The sequence below is a fragment of the Perognathus longimembris genome, chromosome 1, assembly GCF_023159225.1.
Source record: "Perognathus longimembris pacificus isolate PPM17 chromosome 1, ASM2315922v1, whole genome shotgun sequence".
Taxonomy (NCBI): Eukaryota; Metazoa; Chordata; class Mammalia; order Rodentia; family Heteromyidae; genus Perognathus; species Perognathus longimembris.
Genome location: NC_063161.1, coordinates 123,692,785 through 123,699,379, shown reverse-complemented (window position 1 = coordinate 123,699,379; position 6,595 = coordinate 123,692,785). Strand labels below are relative to the sequence as shown.

The following is a 6,595-nucleotide window of genomic DNA, read 5'->3' as shown; positions in this document are numbered from 1 at the left end:
AGCCAAGGGTAGATACAGATACTTGGAGAGATCATTAGTTGCTTAAAGGTGACTGGAAATACCACCCCCTCATTATTCTTCTGATAAAAAATGTTCCCAAAATTTAGATTTCAGACAACTTCTGGGAAGATGCATTTCTTATAACTGATATTCTTTTTAGTGAAAACTTTTAGGTACTCAAATTCCTAAGATAAGAACTAGTAATATCAGCACTTGCACAAAATGGTTTCTGCTTGTTTTATCAAACCACTAGTAAGTTTAATTTAAAAATTATAATATCTATTTGTCATTAGGCTGTCTTATTCTAAGCTATATTTTGACTTGTTTCCTCCAATTCTTTTACCAATGTATAGTAACATTGCAGATCAAAGAAATGGATTAAGCTCGAACTAGGAACATTTTGACAATGGTTTTGGTTTCAGGTTGCTGAAAGATTGACATAATATTTTTAATTGCTAGTTTATTATAATAATTTTAAACTGTTTAATTATAACATATTATAGCACAGTGCCTATAAAAATTATTTTTAATTGGAGAAGTTATCAAGGGTAATAAGTAAGTGTTATGCCCAAGTCGTGAGATCACCACCAAGAAGACCACCGATAGCCAGCCGTTCCGAAATGCAAAAGCTACAATCCTGTGGTTCATGCCCAAAACTAAACTCCAACAACTCTTTGTCCAGGAGAGATGTGTAGCAATCAGGTGTAATAGTGAATCTGATATGCTCTGATATTTTTGCTTTGTCATATATCATTCATTCCATTCACTTAAGGCATCAACTTCATGTACAGGTAGCTCTGCAGGGGACTGGTCAAGTGATGTCGAATCTTTGTATCTCACAGAACTCAGGTCAGAATGTATCTCAGTGGTAGAGGCTTTTGCCCCTCAGAACGCCTTCACCGGTGCCCAATTTATAATGAATGATGAAGATCAATACAAAGAACACAAATACACAGATAATGACTCCTATGGTTAGCACAAAAACTAAGACTGCATCAGTGTCTGGCCGATTTGATCTTCTCATCTGAAATTCAGTTTTGTATAGATTGTGAATTTAATTGTTGCTATTATTTCACCATTATCCAGGGTTTCACACTCGAAAGCCAAGGGGTGAACATCTCTGTTTACTTCTAGGACTGCTGAATCATTAGAAAGTACAACAGGTTGTTGGTCTGGCCTTAGAAGTTTCCACACATATTTACAACGATTTGCAGGAGATACATGAACACATGCCACTCTAACACTTTCAAGATTTTCTGAAATTGTTCTACTCCAGCCACAGTCTACTAGTCCATGGCATTCTTTTACCTGAACAAGACACATAAACTAAAATAGAGCAAAATGGTGAAGAGAAAGAAGTAGAAGATGGAGCAATATAAATGAAGAATATATTAAGAACAATTGCTCCAAGCACAATGATGACTGACAATTTATAGGACAATTCTTTCGTAGTATTAATGTAACTGTAGTTGATTTTTGCAGGACGGTGGTGATAGGGGTGCTATCTAGTATACTTTGTTATATAAGCATCCATTTCCAATGGATGAATATGTTAAAAATGCTAAAAAACAAAACAAAACACAACAACTACAGAGTCTATTTTAGAGAAGAATTTGGGATTTTATTGAGTTGGCCAAAAGGTATCCTTCACAATTAAGAATGAACCATTGTTTTTTTTTATTTAAATGACCATTGTTTCATACATTAGATTATTCCACCAGTGCTTGACATGATTATAGCCACTGATGAGCAATCTTAAATTTTCTATACCCACATTGCTTCCTCTGATCAGTGCCTATTATGATCCTATGTTTAAAAATAAGTTCCTTTCTTCTTGGAGTTATTTTTAATTACCTTGGCAGAGAATAATAGGTGCAGATACCTCTCTTCCTTGTGTACTGAAGTACAAAATATTTTTCTAATGCTGGAAGAGACAGTCATTGCTTGAGATATGGTTTACTTTTGATGTCAAAAATGAACATGTGACAGGACAGCAAAAGGAAAACCTAAAAGCATTGATGGTGAATCTGAAAGCAGTCAAGCTTGCCTCTATTCAGCCCATTCATTGATACTGCTTCAATTTGATGCCCACAAAACTAGTCCTCTGCTCTGTTTTATGATTTATTTATTTGTATTTATTTCCTTCATGTATATTTCTTAACAAGTCAAAGATACCCATGAAACTTTCTGTGTTAAAATAATCCATTTACCAAAGGGATAAAATACTAAGAGCAAAACAACCCCTTTTATTAAATAATGGAAGAGGAATGGTATCAATACATTCTTTTTTTTTTTTTTAATCTGGTCAAGAAATTTTTCTACAATAGTCTTTTGGTGCCCAGAGTTCTAATGGGTTTATGATTACTAATGGCTTTTTCATTTCATTGTCTGTAATGGTAGAGTTTTAAATCTATTTACTTCAATTTCCTGACATGCATCAGAAACAAAGAGGGTATTTACTGGCTTTGTGGGATTTGTCTTACATTTTTTATTACATTAGAAAGTGTCCAGACGTTTGCATCAGCAAGTTGACTAGAGAGTTTTGAGGGAAAGGAAAACAAAAAAAAAAAAAAGAAAACTCATCAAATAGTTTTAGAACCAGCACCACAAGTGACATAATGGTTTATGTTAGACACACAGAGTATAAGTGCTTTGGATTCCCAACAAATTTTGCTAATGTTGGCAGCTGGTTAGTTAGGAAAGGGCCAGCTGGAAGAAACATGGTTCTCTTTTATACTATTTGCATTCAAATTTATTACATGATCATTTTCTGTTCACAGTCCTTCATGGTTCAAAGCTTTGCTTTGTTTAGATCTCTTGTTTATCCTCTAACTATATAATTAAAATATATTTTCTCTCAGTACAGAGATAACAAAGAAAATCACACAGGTCATCTTTGATTCACATATTCTCCCTTGTTTTCACTGCTCAAATATTAAAAAGTTTTTCAAATTGTTTCATGGTTCCATTGAAAGTTTCTATGCTTAAAGGAAAACCAGATGAGAGTCCACACTAGTGAAAAATCAAAAGCAAGGAAAAGAAGCAATGAAAGGATTCATAAGTACCAAATAATAATGTAAACATTAAAAGACTATTCCTTTACCTTGGTACTCTCATAAAAAATATCATAAAATGAAGTCCAAGAAATCTATCATTTTCCTTTAAATCATTAAAGAATCTTCTCATGGAAAAAAATCAATTTAAAGCAGTTTTTTAAATGATACAACAGAATCTTAAACAATTCCTAATAAAATATTGACTCTTTCATTTAATCAGTTAGTGCTAACCAATGTGGCCCTCCCCTAAACTCTCTTACTGCATTTTGTGACTTTATTATTATTCTCCAATTGCATTGGTTTTTTTTGTTTTGTTTTGCTTTTTTTTTAAATTAAATTTTATTGGGCTGGGGATATGGCCTAGTGGCAAGAGTGCCTGCCTCATATACATGAGGCTCTGGGTTCGATTCCCCAGCACCACATATACAGAAAATGACCAGAAGTGGTGCTGTGGCTCAAGTGGTAGAGTGCTAGCCTTGAGCAAAAAGAAGCCAGGGACAGTGCTCAGGCCCTGAGTCCCAAGCCCCAGGACTGGACAAAAAAAAATTTTAATTTTATTGATAAGGTGATGTACAGAGAGGGTATAGTTACATAATAAGGTAGTGAGTACATTTCTTCTCATATTTGTTACACCCTCCTTCATTTTTCTTTCCCTTTCCCAGTTCAGATAAACATATATACAATATCCAGTGTACCAGAATCATATACAGTGACCACAGGGAGTACGTCAAAGGAAATTCATTGAGTACATTAAACATAATGACAACAGTAAAATCCTCCTGTTTCCATCTCTTGGAGTTCATTTTGTTTAGCCTCATCTTATATAATCATATGTATGTAGCTGTTGAGCTATTGTGTTCCTGGCAGGCCTATCCTAGACCTTTTTCTGTTTATTTAGTAATTGTTTGGTTTTAGAGACATGATGTAAAGTTGCTGATGAAAACATGTAGAAATACCACTTGAAAAGAAGTTTGTTATTTTACAGACATGATTTCTACTGTTCTCCCCTCCCCTCCAACAACCACATATCAGGGAGACCATGCACCTTTTGTCCTCTGTGCTCTAGGCTTGTCTCGCTCAACATTATTCATTCAAGATCTGACCATTTCCCTGTGAAGGCCATTATTTTATCATTTCTTTTTTTTGCCATTAAGATTGCCTTTATTTTAAGTACACATTAAACAAAAGATGGATTATCTAAAATCAAATGTAACACTTTTGAAAGAGACATATTCTAAAATAACTGATTTCAATGATAAATTAAAATTTTACTGAGTAGTCTGATTTCGAAGTTTATCTTGCTGTTAATTTCATTAAACATATTGACTATTTTTTCAGTAGGCAGACAATTATGTTTACTTTAGAGACAATTTTTTTTGTTGATTATTCAGTAGAAGTCATTATGTTACCTAATATGCACAGAACGGACTTTTCTATAAAATGATGTAGGATGTCATGTTATCTTCTCCATATTAATAACATAATTAAGTTTTTATTATGTAGTTGCCATATGTATTTGTGCATGTGTGCATTCAGTTATCAGAACAGAGCCTAAAGTTTAAAGATGTTAAATGATTCAGTCAAGTCACAAAAGTAGCAATAAGTCGGGGCTGGGGATATAGCCTAGTGGCAAGAGTGCCTGCCTCGGATACCCGAGGCCCTAGGTTCGATTCCCCAGCACCACATATACAGAAAACGGCCAGAAGCGGCACTGTGGCTCAAGTGGCAGAGTGCTAGCCTTGAGCGGGAAGAAGCCAGGGACAGTGCTTAGGCCCTGAGTCCAAGGCCCAGGACTGGCCAAAAATAAAAAAGTAGCAATAAGGATGTTTCAGAAGTTGCATTGTTCAACACACTTTTTAATAAATATTTTTGTGTAATATGATAAGAATTCTGTAACTTTTACTTACTGATTCCAGTGCTAACTACAGTGCTTGTGCTATATTAGAGTCTAAATTATTTTGATGGAACTCAGTCACTCAGTTGGGAACTCAAGGCTATTTCTGATTCTAAATGATGAAATATGGTCTTGTGACACTTGTAATTAAATAAATAGTCAGTACATTTATAAGAGCTTTGTAACAACTAATACTGAAAATAGAGGATGCTTCCCATTATTCTTTCATTAGATATTTAATTACAATAGCTAACTCTCATATTATCTTTGGTAACTGAGACTCGTGCCCTTTTCTCACATTTAGGATAGATAGATGATTGACAGATAGATCTAAAAATAACTAACATGAATTAAATTGAACTTGCTTTATAGATAAGATTATTAAAAGAAATAATCAAGTTATATTGAAAACAAGTGACTCTTAAAACCATTTAATTTATCACATGAATGAAAAGCAGTTACTAAGATGTAGTAATAGCCATAGATAGGACAAGATATGTTGAGATTACCTTCAATTCTTAATGGTTTACAAACACAGTTTTCCTCTTCACACACTCAAACAAATATAGACTAATGAACTCTCCAGTCTTCATCCATGAAGTAACTCAGTCTCACACTTGCAGGCATCTCTTGAGCCCATTAGTTTCAGCAGGTGGCAAAAAAAGAAAGATAGAGCTGGCAGTCATGATTGAATGCTTTATATAGCCTAAACCTAGAATATATAGACACCATTTTGACTCATGATTCAGAGACTGGAACTAGTCCAAAGATCTTGGAATATAGGAGGAAACATTAAATGTCTTTCTTTTTTTTCTAACACAAAAGAGGAATGCAATGAGATCACATAAGAATTTTCTAAAGGTTATTCAAAATGGATGGTTCCCATAAGCTGGAAAAATCTAGTAGAAAGCAAAGGAAAACTATCATCAAAAGGCCAAACTGGTTATGTGCTTAAAAAACAGTGAAGTCAATGCTTTAAATATATTACAAATCTAAAACACACAGGCACAATTGTACTTCATAAGCATACTGGGGATCACAAGTGTTGTTATTTATGACAAATTACTCTTATAAATGATATGCTATGCTATGTAATTGCAATTGGAGAAAGAGCATATTAGTTACCTTTAGTTCCTCCATCTCCTGCTTGTGATTTGGGGCAAAACCCAACATTATTAGTCCCTTCATCAGTGACTACAGAAATTAAACAAAACTAACTCAAAGACACATGACAAAATTTAAAGAATCAATAATTACAGAGACCTTAATGTTTGGTATTTAAGAATAATAACAGACTGTTACAAACAATTAAATTATCAACAATTAATAACAATTAAAATATTTTAATTAATTGTTTTTAAAGACTCAGTAGTTCACATGAGAAATCCTTAAGAAAATCTTTGCTAATATGGGACTTTCAAAAATTAAACCAGCAGATAAAAGTAATAAGATCTCAGAAAAATATTTTAATGGAAAAGACTGCTTATCCTGTTTCATTCTCCTTTTTCTAAGTCATCATAAAACCAAACCTTTCTTTTGTGATGTTAAATCTTGTACTAATAGACTCAAAAACCACTTAACGTTGAGTCATAAAATAAAGGATTCTAATATAAATAAAGAAAAAAATAAAGAAATCTCCAAACCA

The 6,595-nt window shown here is 33.4% G+C and overlaps 1 pseudogene; it reads right to left on the bottom strand.

Annotated features, from left to right (window-relative positions):
• Positions 1–739: 739 nt before the first annotated feature.
• Positions 740–6,595, bottom strand: part of LOC125352742 — a 189,914-nt pseudogene continuing 184,058 nt past the window's right edge.